Genomic DNA, 19,328 nt, shown 5'->3' on the forward strand with positions numbered 1-19,328 from the left:
CCGAGTCATTCTAACTACCAGAAATCCCGAAGCACAGGCCGAGGGGGCGGTGTGGCAGCAATTTTTCACACCAGCCTATTAATTAACGAAAGACCAAGACAGACTTTTAATTCATTTGAAAGCCTGATGCTTAGCCTCGTCCACCCCAGCTGTAAAACTCAGAAACCAGTCTTACTTGTTATCATCTATCGTCCACCTGGGCCTTACACAGAGTTTCTCTCTGATTTCTCAGACTTTTTATCTGATTTAGTGCTCAGCTCAGATAAAATAATTATTGTGGGTGATTTTAACATCCATGTAGATGCTAAAATGACAGCCTCAACATCGCATTTAATCTGTTATTAGACTCAATTGGCTTCTCTCAAAATGTAAAAGAACCCACCCACCACTTTAATCACACTCTAGATCTTGTTTTAACATATGGCATAGAAACTGAACATTTAACAGTGTTTCCTGAAAACCCTCTGCTGTCTGATCATTTCCTGATAACATTTACATTTACAATAATTGATTACACAGCAATGGAGAGTAGACTTTATCAAAGTAGATGTCTTTCTGAAAGTGCTGTAACTAAGTTTAAGAATATAATCCACCCACTGTTATCATCTTCAATGCCCTGTACCAACATAGAGCAGAGCAGCTATCTGAACGCTACTCCAACAGAGGTTGATTATCTTGTTAATAATTTTACCTTCTCACTACGTATGACTCTGGATACTGTAGCTCCTGTGAAAACTAAGGCCTCAAATCCAAAGTCCCTGACTCCGTGGTATAATTCTCAAACACGTAGCCTAAAGCAGATAACTCGTAAGCTGGAGAGGAAATGGCGTGTCACAAATTTAGAGGATCATCATTTAGCCTGGAGAAATAGTTTGCTGCTTTATAAGAAAGCCCTCCGCAAAGCCAGAACATCTTACTATTCGTCACTGATTGAAGAAAATAAGAACAACCCCAGGTTTCTCTTCAGCACTGTAGCCAGGCTGACAAAAGTCAGAGCTCTACTGAGCCAACAATCCCTTTAACGTTAACTAGTAATGACTTCATGAACTTCTTCACAAATAAAATTTTTATCATTAGAGAAAAAATTACCAATAATCATCCCACAGATGTAATATCGTCTACAGCTACTTTTAGTACCATCAATGTCAAGTTAGACTCTTTTTCTCCAATTGATCTTTCTGAGTTAACTTCAATAATTAATTCCTCCAAACCATCAACGTGTCTTTTAGACCCCATTCCTACAAAACTGCTCAAAGAAGTCCTGCCATTAATTAATTCTTCAATCTTAAATATGATCAACCTATCTCTAATAATCGGCTATGTACCACAGGCCTTCAAGGTGGCTGTAGTTAAACCTTTACTCAAAAAGCCATCTCTAGACCCAGCTGTCTTAGCTAATTACAGGCCAATCTCCAACCTTCCTTTTATATCAAAAATCCTTGAAAGAGTAGTTGTCAAACAGCTAACAGATCATCTGCAGAGGAATGGCTTATTTGAAGAGTTTCAGTCAGGTTTCAGAGCTCATCACAGCACAGAAACAGCTTTAGTGAAGGTTACAAATGATCTTCTTATGGCCTCTGACAGTGGACTCATCTCTGTGCTTGTCCTGCTAGACCTTAGTGCTGCGTTTGTTACTGTTGATCATAATATCCTATTAGAGCGATTAGAACATGCTGTAGGTATTACAGGTACTGCGCTGCAGTGGTTTGTATCATATCTATCTAATAGACTCCAATTTGTTCAAGTAAATGGAGAGTCCTCTTCACACACTAAGGTCAATTATGGTGTTCCACAGGGTTCAGTGCTAGGACCAATTCTATTTACATTATATATGCTTCCCCTAGGCAGCATCATTAGAAGACATAGCATAAATTTTCACTGCTATGCAGATGACACGCAGCTCTATCTATCCATGAAGCCAGGTAACACACACCAATTAGTTAAACTGCAGGAATGTCTTAAAGACATAAAGACCTGGATGGCCGCTAACTTTCTGCTTCTTAATTCAGATAAAACTGAGGTTATTGTACTCGGCCCTGAAAATCTTAGAAATATGGTATCTAACCAGATTCTGACTCTGGATGGCATTACCTTGGCCTCCAGTAACACTGTGAGGAACCTTGAGTCATTTTTGACCAGGACATGTCCTTTAACACACATATTAAACAAATATGTAAGACTGCTTTCTTCCATTTGCGCAACATCTCTAAAATTAGAAATATCCTGTCTCAGAGTGATGCTGAAAAACTAGTTCATGCCTTCATTACTTCCAGGCTGGACTACTGTAATTCTTTATTATCAGGATGTCCTAAAACTCCCTGAAAAGTCTTCAGCTAATCCAAAATGCTGCAGCAAGAGTCCTGACAGGGACTAGGAAGAGAGAACATATTTCTCCTGTTTTGGCTTCCCTTCATTGGCTTCCTGTTAAATCCAGAATTGAATTCAAAATCCTGCTCCTCACATACAAGGTCTTAAATAATCAGGCCCCATCTTATCTTAATGACCTTGTGGTACCATATCACCCTATTAGAGCACTTCGCCTCGCTCTGCAGGCCTACTTGTTGTTCCTAGAGTATTTAAAAGTAGAATGGGAGGAGAGCCTTCAGTTTTCAGGCCCCTCTTCTGTGGAACCAGCTTCCAGTTTGGATTCAGGAGACAGACACTATCTCTACTTTCAAGATTAGGCTTAAAACTTTCCTTTTGCTAAAGCATATAGTTAGGGCTGGACCAGGTGACCCTGAATCCTCCCTTAGTTATGCTGCAATAGACGAGGCTGCGGGGATTCCCATGATGCATTGAGTTTTTCCTTTCCAGCCACTCACTATGTGTTAATAGACCTCTCTGCATCGAATCATATCTGTTATTAATTTCTGTCTCTCTTCCACAGCATGTCTTTCATCCTGTTTTCCTTCTTCACCCCAACCGGTCGCAGCAGATGGCCGCCCCTCCCTGAGCCTGGTTCTGCCGGAGGTTTCTTCCTGTTAAAGGGAGTTTTTCCTTCCCACTGTCGCCAAAGTGCTTGCTCATAGGGGTCATATGATATGATTGTTGGGGTTTTCTCTGTATTTATTATTGTGCGATCTATTGTACAATATAAAGCGCCTTGAGGCGACTTTTGTTGTGATTTGGCGCTATATAAATAAAATTGAATTGAATTGAATTAATATTATGTCATTATTAATATTATCTTTGTTTTGTTTTTATAACAGCAGTAGTATATCACAATATTTATTAGTATATTACAACATACTACTATACTACTAATATACAATAGTTTATTATTTTATATATTATTATATATCCATCATGGGCCTGTGTGACCTGCAGCTTCACACTTTCCCAAGCTGGAGACATTTGCTTTTTCACACACTTTCCTTGGCTGAACAATGACACAGCCTAGATTTTACCTTATGCATTTCTCTAATTTATTTAATATGTTTTGTGTGAATTGTCTGCTTTCATTTATTCTATTCGTTCAGCTTGGTTGTCTTCCCAATTTTGTTTCATTTGTTAGTACCAATTTACAGGTTGTTATCCTTCCTATTATTAGTTTGAATACATAAGCTCTAATTTAATTTAACCCTTTGTTTATTCCACTATGCATTCCTCTTGTATTTATGTGTATTCAGTTGGGTCTGTATCCAGCCCTTTTTAAACTTTGATCTCTAATCTTTTACTTGATGAGGGATTACTATGTTCTTCCTGATATGGGTGAATGTATAGTGGGACATTTTGTTTTCTTAGGCTTTCTCCATCTACAAGCACTAATTTGTCCGGCGCCTGGACATTTCTTTTCTAACCACTGCTCGTCAGCAGTGAGTTTTGGTGGGCTGATTACCCATTGTTACAACACAACTGCAGAGTTTTCTCTGGTATGAGACTCAGGAGTGGTTGCTGACACGCCCTTCTACTCCGAGCTACTCTCGGAGCGGTGTCAGTTTTACGGGATGGAGCCCAACCTACTTCTCCTTTGTCACCAGTACTTCAGCGTCTTACAGCAAATAAAATAACAATAACAACTGGAAGCACCTCAGCAGCGTATTGTGCTGTAAAATTAGTTTACTTCCAACAGACAGAAAATGACATACACAAAACACATATATTCACTCTTGTTTCTTTATGCGCGTGGGTCCTTGCGGCGGACCAGGCCTAGTCTAACTTTTCCAAGTTAAGTTTCAGACGTCTCAAATCCTTACAGCGGATTACTCTCTTTGTGCACCCGTGCAGTGGGTCAGCCTAATGCGCTATTAATCCTTGTGGCAGATAAGACCTATGCGCTTCTCTTTTGTGCACCCGTGCAGTGGGTCAGTCTAATGCGCTATTAATCCTTGCGGCGGATAAGACCTATGCGCTTCTCTTTTGTGCACCCGTACAGTGGGTCAGCCTAATGCGCTATTAATCCTTGCGGCGGATAAGACCTATGCGCTTTTTTAAAACAAAGAGTTTGTTTCTCACCTCTCCAAAGGATCTGTAGTTAGGACGGAGATCTCCTCACTGCACCCCAGCGCCGTGGACCGTTCTAAATCACCCTGGCCTAGACCCGAATTCACGTCCTAGGGCTCTCACCTCTACCTAGAGAGGGCTGTCGACAGACTTCATGGCTTCTCACGGCGTCAGGATGCACTGAGGGTCTCTGGTTAGGAGTCACAGCCAATCAGCTGTTATTTCCCATCCGGCTCGAAGGACCAAGAAATATGTCAAAGGAAAAAACCTTAGAGAAGCAAGAAACACAAACTCAAGTTATGGCATGTACATGGGCGAGGCTTACTGCGTGGCAAGACACAGGCAAGTCGCGCAGAGCCTCAGTCCGTTCTTTATTTTATAGCAGAGAATAGATTACACAGCATCTCTAGGTGGAGCATATGTAATAGAAAATCATCTCTAGATATGGTTATCGCATGAGTGGCCGTTATCCAAAAGACAAGAGGAACTATTATCTTTTGTCATATCAGCTTCAGGTTGGAACTGTCTCTGCCTGAGCGTGTGTGACTTTGTAACTTCCTCACGCATGCTTCTGTTCCTTAATCTGTAGGTTGCAGGCACATCATGTTCACACAAGAAATTATACTTCAGCAAAATAAAGGTTATCAAAGTAAGTAAATGTAAAAATCTCTTAACATATAATAATCTCAAAAGTAATGCCTTGAAGCAGAAAATCGTAATGCTTTATTAAAATTTAAAACTAAAGTACAGTATTTGAATGTGTGTATTGTGTCTATTGTTTGTTAACTCACCATATTCATAAACATCTTGATAATAAATTCCATATTCTATTACCACATTATTTGTGATCAATGGGTTTGCGGGGTTAGGGGTGTTGGGGGTGTAGGGTCTTAAGGCTTTGGCCCCCACCCCTGCCACCAGTATATTTTTAAGCAATTATTTCTAACTTTTATTTGAATATTCATTTTCCTACCATCTGCTCTTAAAGGGTAATTGCCAGGTAACCCGCCCTCCCCCTTCGCACACACATGCACACAAACAAAACACACAGTATATTTCACAACCTCATTATAGTGAATAAATATTTATGCCATTTTACACCATCAAACTTAGATTGCTAAGGATGAAGAACCCTTTGTTCTTTAAAGAACCATTTGTAATAGCTAAAGAACCATCTACAAAATAAAAAGGTTCTTTGATGTATGATGGTTGGAGGAGAAGGCTGAGAAGTGAAGGATTTCAATTGAATGAACTGAGTGCGGTCAGACAGGTATGATTTAAACCAGGCTAATGGAGTATGAGAGAGGGCAATAGAAGCTAATCTGCTAAGAAGAATGGGGTGAGAGATGATGTCAAAGGCTGCACTCAGATCAAGGAGAATAAGGATGGCGAGGAGACCGAAACCCCATTGACAAAAAATGCCCTGGCCACCGCTGCTACTGAAATGGATGCCAGGGGCACTACCTCCAGCTACTGGGTCGTACGGTCCACTACAGTCAAAAGGTGCCTGAAACCTTGCGACTGCAGCAGAGGACCAACCAAATTCATGTGCCCATGATCAACATGCCTTCCGGGGATGTGGAAGGATTCAAGGGGTGCCTGCGTGTGCCTGTGGATCTTAACAGGCATGGGACGTCCGGGTCGGCACGGTGGTCAGCAGCCATAGCGTCAAAGTCTATGCCGACATAAAAACCAGTGCTCTGGACAGACAGTCAGCCACTTTGTTGGACTTACCAGCCACATGCTGAATGTCTGTCACAAACTCTGAAATGGCTGCCAACTGGCACTGCTGGCATGCGGTCCATGGGTCAGAGACCTTGGACATTGCAAACATCAAGGGTTTGTGATTGACATACAGGATAAAGATACAATCTTAGAGAAAAAAAAAATGAAATGCTGCATCGCAAGGTGTAGGGCCAGCAACTCCGTCTCAAAAAGACTGTATTTGTGTTCACTGTCCCTGAGTGTGCGACTGAAAAAGGCAAGCAGTAGCCAGTCACCGGAGACACAGTCTCCGCAGACTGTTTTAACATGGTTCTGTCACAGTCTGGCGAGGGCAGACTGTATGTATTGTGAAGAGTGGACCCAAAATGCAGACACAAAGGAACTTGGACCAAAGCTTGAGTATTAACAAAAAGCGAGCCGTTTAATATGGCTGATAAAAAAGGTACAAACAAAGGGCAAGACAAACTGAAGTAAAACTAACATTAACCTAAACTGGGAGAACTAAACAAACAACAAGAAAAACCTAGACATGAAACTTGGAAACATGGCGTGGACAACAGACGACCTGACAAGGAATGAACAGAAACACACAGACTAAATACACACAAGGGTGATTAGGGGAAGTGGAAACACATGGGGAAACAGCTGACACTGGTCTGACATAACGAGACAAAGGAAGCAAAGCTGACTACACTGACATAGGACGCAGACCTACAAAATAAAACAGGAAACATGAGACACAGACAAGACAATATAACCTTGACAACATAAGACACACAGCGTGAAACACATAAAGGGCAAAAGGAGACTAAAACACAGGGGTAGAAGACACAAGGGGAATCTAAATAAATAAATGAGCTTAGATAACCTAATGAAGTTAGAAATAAACCATAAACATCAAAACAAACTAAATCTCAAAACGCTGGGTCAACAGCAAGAACGTGACAGGTGCCCATCGCCACATCGGCATTGGAGAGGGCGTTGTGCCAAAGAAGCAGCACTTTAAGGGTGGCGTATTTACTTTGGGCGTGTGGATCGCGGAGGAGGGTCATCGCATGACGGGTGGCTAGCGGGTCAAGCGACGCCACCATATGGTGATATTTCGTGTCATCAGCCGAGATGTTGCGAAGGGCAAACTGAGCCTCCACGTACATGAACGATGACGGGGTATTGTGCAGCCAAAAGTCCGACAGCTTAAGCACAACAGCAAACGCAGCTGCAGCAGGAGGCAGAGGGCAGGCGGCCGTTGATGCATCTAGAGCAGAGCCGGCATCATCGTTGGGCTGTAGTATGTTTGAGTCAGGGGTCACCAATGTGGAGGTAAGCACAGACGACACGAGAGCTCTCGATTATCAATCCAGTTTTTTTACATCATCACTAAACAACAGACCACTTTGCGCTCCAAAACACAGCAACACACTTCCTGTACACTAGGTGTGAATCGAGCCCTCAAGTAGTTCACCAAAAAGTCAGCATTTAATGCGTCCTCTTGGTCACACTTTGCTCCGATTTCACTCTCTTCTGCTCAGAAGACCACATTACAGCTCACTGACATCAGAGGATATTCAATATATTCAGTGAACACATGCCCAGGATGTCTGTAAACATTTTAGAGATATGTTGGTCAAACTCAGAGCATGTTAAACAAGTGCCTACTTTCCATTTTTTTAATGCATTCATCCTTAAGTACTTCTTGTGTCACAGTTTTAAACTTAGAATAGCATTTTGATTCAAAGTGTTTTTTTTTCCTTTGTTTCAAAAAGGAAAGAAAAAAGAAAGAAGGAAAGAAACATTTGTTTTATAACTTCTATTTTTAAACAAAGTGAATTCTTAGTATTTCTATTTGCTCACTGCAAATAGAAATACTCATGCTCAGAGGAAGAGGGCGGGCTCTTCTTAGTGTCAGTAACAGAAATGAAAAAAAGGTCAAATGAGTGAGAAGGACGATGAAGGAAACATCTGTGCTGTGTCTGCTCTGTAAGTAGAATCTCTGTGTTTGTTTGAATTCTTGTACTTTGACTGTCTGCTCTCCTGATAACTGATGATGGAGGAGAAGACATGAAAAACAAATCAGGCACACAGCAAACACAGCAGGCAGTGAAAAGATCAAATCATTCACTCATTATATCAACACAGCTGCACAGTGGACACATGACTTTACTGGGTTGTTTAAATTCACTGGATATTTGTGTATATACTCACAGTGTAGTAGTAAATGTAATCATTACAGTAAGAGCTGCTTTTTAGATAAAAACTAGGGAAGTGGAGCAATAGGAGTCCACACTGAATATTATTATTACAGTAAAAGCATGGATATGGTGAGAATTGGTAATAAAATCAATATAAGATATTGGACTTGAAAGCACATGTGACAGATAGCTGTAGTTGTTTTTGTGTGTGTTGCAGGCAGAGAGCGAATCAAAAGTGAAACTCGGCAAAAAGATTTAAGTTTAAACAGAGACCGGGAGAGAAGACACAGGAAGGTGAACAAAAGCTAACTGGAGAAGAGGAAGAAAATGTTAGTCTGTGATGGGCAAACCCGTTGACAACTGGAATGGATTGATGGCAGCTATTTAAGTTTACAGACTTTTCAAGGTTTTGTTCAAATTTTACTTAAACACGTGGGTGTCATCAAATTGTCCAGAAATATAAAAGTGTGATATTTGTGTTATTTAATAGAGTGGAGGGCAAGATTGGTTTGTGTGTTTGTCAGCTGTTTGTGTGGAGTTGTTCTATATGTTCACCTCAAATCAACCTGAGTGTCATTTCTCTTTAGTTCTGATCTCACTGCTGAGCTGCACAACAAACCAAGGTCAGTAACCTTCTTCTGTCACAGTTTAAACCTGAGAAATGCTCACTGATATGACCTGATTGGGTTCATGTTTCAGAATGTAAAGTCTAACAGATCCTCAGTTTTTCATTTTAACCCTCACAGCTCGTCTGACTGTGAGTCCCAGCAGCTCTCAGTTCTTTGAATATGACTTTGTGTCTCTGAGCTGTGAGGAGGACGACAGCTCTGCTGGATGGACTCTGAGGAGAAACACAAGCAAACAACAGAGGACTCAGTGCAGAGATGGGTGGGGAGAACCAGCTGGTTATTCCTGTAACATCAGTATAGCAGCACCTCATGACAGTGGAGTTTACTGGTGTGAGTCCAGAGAGGGTCCCATCAGTAACATGGTTAACCTGACAGTCACTGGTAAGCTGAGTGTGTGGAGTTAGTGTTGATGAAGCTGTGTGTAAATGGATGAAATGCTGTAGTTTGTCTCTGTGTTGAGGTGGATCAGTGATCCTGCAGAGTCCTGTCCTCCCTGTGATGGAGGGAGATGACGTCACTCTGCTCTGTAAAACAAAGACCACTCCCTCCAACCTCCCAGCTGCTTTCTATAAAGATGGCTCCCTCATCAGGAAGCAGCCTACAGGTCACATGACCATCCAGCATGTTTCCAGGTCTGATGAAGGCCTCTACAAGTGTGACATCAGCGGTCATGGAGAGTCTCCATCCAGCTGGATCACTGTCACAGGTGACACACTCACCTGTCTGTGTTTCTGCAGCTTTCAACATTCACAATGTGACGACAACTTAATGACTGTTTGCTTTATTTTAGACAAACACACCACCACACCTCCACCTACATCCACACCTCCACCTACATCCACCTCTCCTCCTGGTTCCACCTCCATCGCTGTTCCTCCATCACTCTCTCCTCCTGTTCTCTCTGTGCTTTCATTTGTTGGATCAGTCTGTGTTGTGGTTCTACTGGTGTTACTGGTTCTGCTGGTGAGACGATGTGTTCACAGGAAACCTGAAGGTGAGACTCAGACTCCCTGATCCTTCATGTCTGAGTTTGTTTAGTAGAATAAAGTTCACATTCATTATGATCATTAAACAAAACAAATAAAAAAAGGTCGGGATAAGTTAATTGAAAAATCTAAATTGCACATAAGTGTGAATACGTGAGTGAATGTGAGTGCAAATGGTTTTCTGTTTCCGTGTGTACCCTGCCTCTCACCCTAAGACAGCTGGGATAGGCTTCCCAGTGACCCTGAAACGGATAAGTGGAGGCAAATGGATGAATGGAAATTTTAAAAAAAACAAAAAAACAAACAAACAGTAAAACCCAAGAGTCATATGACCTCCTATGAGCAAGAGCTTTGGTGAAAGGAAGGAAAATCTCCCTTTTATTAGGAAGGAACCTCCAGCAGAATCAGGCTCAGGGAGGGCCGGCCATCTGCTGTGATTGGTTGGCATGAGGGGAGGAAGAAAGGACAGAGACATATTGTAGAAGAGAGCCAAAGATTCATAATGCCAAATATTTAATTGTGGAGTATAAGAAAATAGTGAGTGAAACAGGTGACTGACACTGAAACATTTAGTGCATTACGGTAATCTAGTTTTTCACCATCACTTTGAGACAGACATGGCAGAAAGCAAGTAGTTTAATATGGACACTGAAGGATATAATCTGGTCAAAAATAACTGCAAGGTTTCTCACAGTGTTCCTGAAGGCAAAGTTAATGACATTAAGAGTACGTATCTGGTGAAATACCACATATCTGAGATTTATTTTGGGTCAAATCTCTGTTTAGATATTTAATTCATATTATTGATCAGCTTGGATCATTTCAGTAGATCAAGAGGGAAGTGAAGAAGATGACCTCATCACTCATGTCATCATCAAGATATCAGCTCATCGAGAACAATCTGTCAAAGAAAGACGAGGTAATATTTTTTTTCTTTATGGTGGGTTGTGGGTCATTTCCCTTGCATGTGAGGTCAAAGACCTGTTTTTAATATTTTTTTGAAGTATATAAATAATCCAGTAAAGACTTTCATAAAGGAAGTATTGAAAACTAATAACAATGATTTAAAAAACGTGTAAACAGACATTTCAAGGAGAATTTCATATGAATCTAAATCTGCAACAAACATGGCTGCCCCGCCCCAAAAAGAGCCAGGCAGCAGCTGAAACTGGAACACATACTTAACAGAAAGATGTGAGATGTACTGGATATATCTTATTGTGTCAAAGATGAACTTGCTAGTCTCGATAGCCAGGGATGGGTCAACCAGGGTCTCCGCTCCTGGCCACGCCCCCACAGCTATACCTAATCGCTACAGCTCGTGTGGGTGCCGGGCCTACAAAAGTGTGTCTCTTTTTTGGGCTATGCCCAGCCAGCCCACATGGACCTCAGTTCATAAGAGTTGTTGAATTGCACTTTCTCTGGTCCCTCACCCAGGACCAATTTGTTACAGCAGACCCTAACAAAGAGACAAAAAGCCCCCAACAACATAGCCCCTGGGATCCCTGGGACACACAAACCCCTCCACCACAAAAAGGCAACAATTCAAAGAAAATAGAGTACAGATACAGTCAGGAGAGGTGGTGGGCCGGGTTGGGTATCTTAGCATTCCCTCAGCTTGCTGCCTGTACATTGGGGTTTTCTGGGGATAGCCCACTGGGTGGAGGCCTGAGCAAGACCCAGGACACGCTGAAGGGATAATATCTCTCGGCTGGCCTTGGGGACGCCTTGGTGTTCCCTGGAGGAGGAACTGGAGGAGGTGGCCAGGGAGAGGGAGTTCTGGGCTTCTCTCCTTAGGCTGCTGCCCCTGCAACCCGGCTCTAGATAAGCAGAAAAAAAATGTGACAGATCAGCATTTTTCTTTAGGGATTATTTGACTTAAGCTAATGGCTCAGCCTCAAGTCCAGATGGCAGGTGTGTTGTAGAATATTTAGAATATGTAGAATATATCAGTGTTGTAACTGAGTAGTAGGAGCTCAGAGCAGCTCTGATGTGTTTGCTGTTTGGTTTTTAGCGCATTTATTGTCACTATTAGACGTATAATGAAAAAGAGTTCTTGTTTAATATAATGAAAACTGTTATGTATTTAGTAAAATCAGTTTATAGTTTTGTGGTACTACTTTCTGTGCAAAGTAGAGAACACAAGTGTGGTGTATGTGCGCATGGATATGCCTGTGCCTTTCTTTAGACTGGTTATTAAAGTAAGTTATAACAACAAAGAGGTGTTGTTACTTTACCAGTTAAGTTATAGAGAAAATATAACAGACTGGCGACGAGGATTAAAACGGATCCCCGATGTGCATTGGACGACAGAGAGGGGGAAATCCTTGTGAAAGTGGTCAAAAAGACACGAAAAAGGTTAGGGCCAAAACAACTAACCCTCCGTGTGGATGCTAACTCACCTGCCTGGCTAATGCGCTAAACAGAGGACGTGAGTAACATCAATTCTTTTAAGTGAAGGACGCTTATAAAATACCGAGAAAATGTCAGGAGGCGTTGGGCAAATGGACGTTTTTGATAATGGCACAGAGGATTGGACAACATATGTAGAGAGAGTTGAACAGTATTGTCGGGCTAACAAAGTGGAGGATGAGAGGAAAGTTGCTGTGTTACTGAGTGTGATGGGAGCGAAAACATACAACTTGTTGCGCAAGCTCTCATCACACCGCCAAACCAGCTGACAAAGTTTTAAGGAGATCACAGAAGTGCTCCAAAACATTTCCAACCGAAGCCACTGGTTATAGCCGAACGTTTCCGATTTCATAAACGAAATCAACTAAAGAATGAGTCCACATCGGAGTACATCGCGGAACTCCGGCGGCTGTCGGAACACTGTCAGTTCGGGGAGGGGCTGTCAGATGCGCTGAGAGACCGTTTCGTCTGCGGCATGAACAATGAGAGCACACAGAAACGACTTCTCACAGAGGATAACCTCACCTTGCACCGTGCATTAGAGATAGCGATATCGATGGAGACAGCAGCAAAAGATGCAGGCGAGCTCCAGGGAAAATACGAGCCGTGTTCTGTAAATAAAATACATCCGCAGCGCAATAATAAATTACCGATGTGCTTCAGATGCGGCAAAAAGTCACATGACGCTGCTAATTGCTGGTTTAAAGAGAAAGAATGCCTGCAATGTAACAAAAAGGGGCACATACAGAAAATGTGCAAATCAAAGCAGTATGATAAAAAGAAAAACAAAATGTGGAAAAGAGACAGAAAGCTGCATGAAGTAAACGAGACAGAGTCAAATGATTCTGAGGAGGATTTGGCATGCCTGGAGCTGTACACAGTGCAAGAGAAAGATAATGATGCAATATGGCTCACACCTAAAATACAAGGGATTGAGTTACAGATGGAACTGGACACTGGGTCTGCTCTCTCACTGATTTCATATGAAGATTACAGAAACAAATTCCCCAATCTGAAACTGAAACACACCTCAGTGAAACTGAAAACGTACACAGGTGAAAGAATAACTCCTCTGGGAAAACTAAAAGTGAAAGTGGAATATGAGAAAAAGAAATGCAACCTGGAACTTTATGTTCTGAAAAATGGAGGTGTGCCATTATTTGGGCGTGACTGGTTGAAACACATCCACCTCAACTGGAAAGAAATAAAGTCAATGAGACTGGAACGAGGCCTGAGTGCACATTCTGTGGATGAAAGACTGAAACAGATACTTAATAACCATGCCCAGGTGTTCAAAGATGGAATCGGCACCCTGAAAAATATTAAAGCACAGATCATACTAGAGGACAATGCAAAACCAAGATTCCACAAGGCACGCCCTGTACCTTATGCTTTACGCTTGGAAGAGCAAGGAATACTCACCAAGGTGGACTGGTCAGATTGGGCTACACCAATAGTATCAGTAAGCAAGAAAGCAAGTGACAGTGTGCGGATCTGTGGTGATTTTAAGGTTTCAGTGAACCCAGTTCTCCGCATAGATCAGTACCCACTTCCACGGATAGAAGACATATTCACAGCAGTAGCAGGTGGCAAACACTTTTCAAAAATTGACCTTGCCCAGGCTTATCTCCAGATGGAAGTAGAAGAGACATCCAGGAAATATCTGGTAATAAACACTCACAAAGGCCTATATCAGTACAACAGACTGGTATTTGGTATCGCCAGTGCCCCAGCAGTATGGCAACGTGCCATGGATCAGGTCCTACAAGGCATTCCAGGAACACAGTGTTTTCTGGATGACATAATCGTCACTGGTGTTGATGAGGAGACTCATCTGGCTAACCTAACAGCAGTCTTGGCCAGGCTAGAAAAATATGGACTGAGAGCAAACAAAAACAAATGTGAGTTCTTTAAGGATGCCATTGAGTATTGTGGACACAAGATCGACAGACATGGGCTCCACAAAACCAAGGACAAAGTTGAAGCAGTCCTGAAGGCACCAGAACCTAAAATGTGAGTCAGCTACGCTCTTTCTTGGGCTTAGTTAATTATTACCACAAGTTTCTACCAAACCTTTCAACAGTCCTGCACCCGCTGAACTCTCTGCTGCAACAAAATGTCAAATGGAAATGGACAAAAACTGTGAAGAGGCATTCGATGGCGCTAAGCAGCTCATTACATCAGAGGAGGTTCTGACACACTTTGACTCCAATCTACCACTTCGCCTCGCCTGTGATGCCTCACCATATGGCATTGGTGCTGTGCTATCTCACAAAATGCCTGATGGATCAGAACGCCCAGTTGCCTTTGCTTCAAGGTCCCTAAATGCAGCCGAGCGCAACTATGCGCAGATAGACAGAGAAGCACTCAGTCTAGTGTGGGGAGTGAAGAAGTTTAATCAGTATTTATATGGACGACACTTCACCCTGATCACAGACCACCGACCGCTGGTGTCCATCTTTAACCCTCAGAAAGGTATTCCAACCATGGCTGCGGCACGCTTGCAGCGATGGGCTTTGTTCCTGGGTGCACACACCTACACCATTGAGTTCAAAGGGACAAAGTTACATGGAAATGCAGATGGACTTTCACGTCTTCCACACATGCAACCCACTGAAGAAATGACTGATCCAGCTACTGTGTTTCACGTTACACAAATGGAACCCCTACCTGTCACAAGTGCTCAGGTGAAAAGAGAAACGAGCCGAGACACAATCTTGTCCAAAGTATACGATTTTACTGTGAATGGTTGGCCGTCCTGCACTGACACTCAGTTCTCTGCGTACTCCACCCGCAAAGACCAACTATCCGTTTGCCAAGGATGTGTTATGTGGGGAACTCGTGTCATCCTGCCACCCAAACTACATTACAACGGTACTGGACTCACTGCACAATGGACATTTAGGTGTGGTTAAGATGAAATCTCTTGCTAGAAGCTATGTTTGGTGGCCAGGCCTTGACTGTGAAATAGAGAACATGGCTAAATCCTGCACTGGTTGTCAGCAGACGCCAAGCGCCAGCCTCAAACAGCACCTGTACACGCGTGGGAGTGGCCATCCGCCCATGGCAACGCATTCATATAGACTATGCTGGCCCATTTATGGACCAAATGTTCCTGGTTGTGGTTGATGCTCACTCAAAATGGCCAGAAATCTTCCCGTAAAGCAAGCAACGGCTGCCAGCACGATCAATAGCCTTCGGTCACTGTTTGCACGCACAGGTCTGCCACAACAGCTCGTAGCGACAATGGTCGTCAGTTTACTGGAGAGGAGTTCCAGTGTTTCCTTCGGAGTAACGGCATACGACATATTACTTCAGCTCCCCATCATCCTGCAACAAATGGACAAGCCGAACGGTTCATTCAGTCCTTCAAGCGGTCAATGAAAGCCAGTCGCACAGAGGGGAAGCCGCTACAACAGAAAATAGACAATTTCTTACTGGCTTACAGAAACGCCACTCATGCAACAACTGGACACACACCTGCAATGCTCTTCATGGGCGGAATCTGAGATCACGCCTAGATTTGCTGAAACCAGACATTCGCAAGGATGTCCAAGATAAACAGTCTTCCATGGTGGAAGCAACAAGAAACAAAACCAGATTCTTCTATGTTGGACAAAAAGTTCTCGCCAGGGACTACAGAGACCCAAGTCAGAAATGGCAGTCTGGCACGATTCTGTCACAAACCGGACCGCTGACATACACTGTAAATGTTGGAGCCAACTTAGTCTGGCGTAGACATGTTGATCAGATTCTAGATGCAGAAAGTCACATAGTTCCACAGCAACCTGAGAGCACATCTACACCTCAAGATTCAGAAGAGTTTGCCCTCGCTCCACCACCTGAGGTTCAGGATTTACGTGAAACTACCAGTGCTCAAACACCTGAACTTCCCACTCAGAGCACTATGGAGTCTGACCGAACAGGCAGGCGTTACCCTGAGAGAAATCGCAGAGCACCTCAGAGACTGAACTTATAGGTTTCAAGTTAATTTTGTAGGAAAGCAGTTCAAATGTTTAAGAGGAAACAACCTACCTCCATGTTGTAAATCACTGAGTAGGTGTCATATTTCAGTTCAAGTTAAATTATTGGTTTACAGCATTTACCTGAAAATATTTTGATTGTTTGATACCTATTGTGTTCATCAAAGCTGGATGGGAGGAACTGTTATGTATTTAGTAAAATCAGTTTATAGTTTTGTGGTACTACATTCTGTGCAAAGTAGAGAACACAAGTGTGGTGTATGTGCGCATGGATATGCCTGTGCCTTTCTTTAGACTGGTTATTAAAGTAAGTTATAACAACAAAGAGGTGTTGTTACTTTACCAGTTAAGTTATAGAGAAAATATAACAAAAACCTTTAAACTTTTCAACGTTCTGCAAACTGTAAAACCAGAGCAGCAACTTCCGATTGTTGATTACAGTTTGTCTATAATACATGAACGTTCTCACCACAGTTTTTACTGGTTTGTCTAATAACAGTGATCATGTTGTGAGAATGTGTTTGCTTTGTGCTCTGTGGTGAAGAGTGTCAGTCTGCAGTGGAAAAAGATGGCAGCTTTGTGGTCGTCCACCTGCATCTTTCTCAGAAACACAGTTCTTTGTGGTCACTCAGTGTTTCACAGCAGAGGTGTTAAGATGAGGGAAAAAAGTGTAAGAAGATGCTGCGGTTTATAAAGCAGAACATCAGTGACATGTAGCTCTTCCTGTTCATGATCCATCACAGTTCTCAGGTTACTGAACCGTGTGAAGAACAGAAAGAAAGTTATACATGTTCTTGTAATTTCTTCACTGTATTGGACAATAAAACTCCACTGAGAAGTCACACAAACAGTGTTGTGCAAATTCATCTGGTTACAAATGTGACCCTTGCAATGGTTGGCACTCTCAAGGACTCTCGTGATGAAACATTAGAAACAGTAAATATGTTTTACTGTGTGTAGCTCCACTGGTGTAGTTGTTGTACCTTCAATGATTTTTGTTTTCATTTTGCAGATATTTATTTTGTAGTTGTGGTCTACTCAGCAGTGAGAACTGAAGACGTCAGTTATGGGCAAACAATCATCAGAACAAGGAGGCCCAGGTACAGCTGCTCTTTAACTTTGCACAGCAACAAGATAGCTGCTCACCCTGTTTGCATCCATCATGCTAAGATAAGCTGATCAAACCTCATCCTGGATGAAACTCAGAGCTCTGACCCAGTTGAACTGGGACTGTGTGTGATGCAGAGAGGTGGAGGTTGGAGGTCTTGATTGAACTACAAAGCTTGTAATCATGTTTCCTGTTGTTTGAACTTTGTGTGTTTGTGTTCAGACTTTAAACCAGAGCCAGACGTCGTCTACTCTTCACTGAAGTAGTCCACCAGTCCAACCACTGACGTCCAGCTGCTGGTCTCTAACTGGTCCCCCGAGCATCTCAGACCAGAGCGAAAAAAAATAGATAAAACACATTTTTATATGTTTTATGTCATTTTTTGTGTATTTTTTATTGGAATATTTAAGAATTTTTGAGGCTAAGTGAGTAATGTACAAAGGGCCTATACACCAGTAAAGATTAGTTAGTGATATCATAATTCAGAATGTCTTCAGTAACCAACACAATGTGGTGATAAGAATAACAAAGTTAGAAAATCTGCATCTGGTTAAAAGGAAAAAAACACAGACATGAAAGAGTTCGCCAGATTTGTGCTAAATGAAATAGCTGGGAGTGGAAATATGGATATTTACAGTCTTGTGCAATAAAGAATATGTGTGTTGTATTACAAGACACAACAAGACCGATGTGTTTCACTGATTCATCTACAGAAGACAGTTTATAGAGGGTATAAGTGTTGTGGCAGTTGTTCGGCTGGAAGCGACTGTGAGGGCCAAATTTCAACTTTCTCAAATATGAGTTTGGAACTTAATCTCAAAATTAATAACGTTATTTTTTTTTCTTAAAATGACCCTAATACTCTCTCATAGCAGCATGAGAGTCGTACTAATCTATTGATTATGTAAACCAATTTGTGCTGCTGCTATTTTCAGAAACTAATAAATGTCCATTTAGGTGAGAGGGATGAATTTAAATCTCAGTGGGTATAACACTCCTGTGACTTGGCTGGGAGCATCTTAGGATCACCACAGATGATGTGTTTTTAACTTTCTGTGAAAAATAAAGTCTGAATACTCGAGGGGTCCTGACAGTGCTAGAGTTCTTCTACTCAGTTACTCTTGGTGCAGCCTAGATCTTGGCTGAAGTCTAGAGGTGACCGTGCGTTTGCCCTGGCTGCACCAGAGTTGTGGAATAACCTTCCAATCATGATCCGGGCGTCCAATTCTATCCAATCTTTTAAATCACGGTTAATAACCTATTTTTTTAATCTCGCCTTTCCTGCTTGTTAATGCTCGCACCTGACTCTTACGGTGTGTTCACACCGAATGCGATAGACGCGAGCGAAAATGCCCCAAACGCCCCTAATTTGACGCGTGCACATTCGCACCTCAACGGTGTCCAAGAAAAATCCATCGCGTGTCAAAATTGCATATTTTGATGCGCGTGAACCGGAAATGTGGGAGGGATGTGGGAGGAAGTTGTGCCAGATGGTATCTTTGCTAGATGGCAGCTGTCGAGCTAGCATTTGAAGAGAGAGTCTCCCTTCTCTATTTACTGTGGAGAGCAGAGCAGCGGCGTTAAGGACGTCCCCGCCGTACCTGGGTCCATCAGGTCCTCCAGAGGCGTGAGCAGTTTGGTGAGTTTCACCACTTGCTCGAGGAGCAGCGCCTGGATGACGGCCGATTTCAGCGATATCACCGTCTTTCACTCGCCCAGTTTGAGGACCTGCTGTCCCGCATCGGTCCCAGAATCGCCCGCCTAGACACCAACTACAGGCGCTCAATCCCACCTGCAGAGCGCCTGTCCATCTGCCTGAGGTTAGTAAAAGTGTTTAATACGGTAGTCCTTTA

General features: G+C 42.5%; 1 long non-coding RNA gene across 1 annotated transcript; it reads right to left on the minus strand.

Annotated features, from left to right (window-relative positions):
• Positions 1–735: 735 nt before the first annotated feature.
• LOC120437544 lies at positions 736–18,919 on the minus strand. The gene is made up of 3 exons (XR_005611217.1): positions 18,788–18,919; positions 12,905–12,909; positions 736–791 (listed from the first exon to the last, which is right to left on the minus strand). It is a non-coding gene; the product is annotated as an uncharacterized LOC120437544 (long non-coding RNA).
• Between the last annotated feature and the right edge of the window lie 409 nt (positions 18,920–19,328).

Source organism: Oreochromis aureus, linkage group 3 (genome assembly GCF_013358895.1).
Source record: "Oreochromis aureus strain Israel breed Guangdong linkage group 3, ZZ_aureus, whole genome shotgun sequence".
Classification (NCBI taxonomy): domain Eukaryota; kingdom Metazoa; phylum Chordata; class Actinopteri; order Cichliformes; family Cichlidae; genus Oreochromis; species Oreochromis aureus.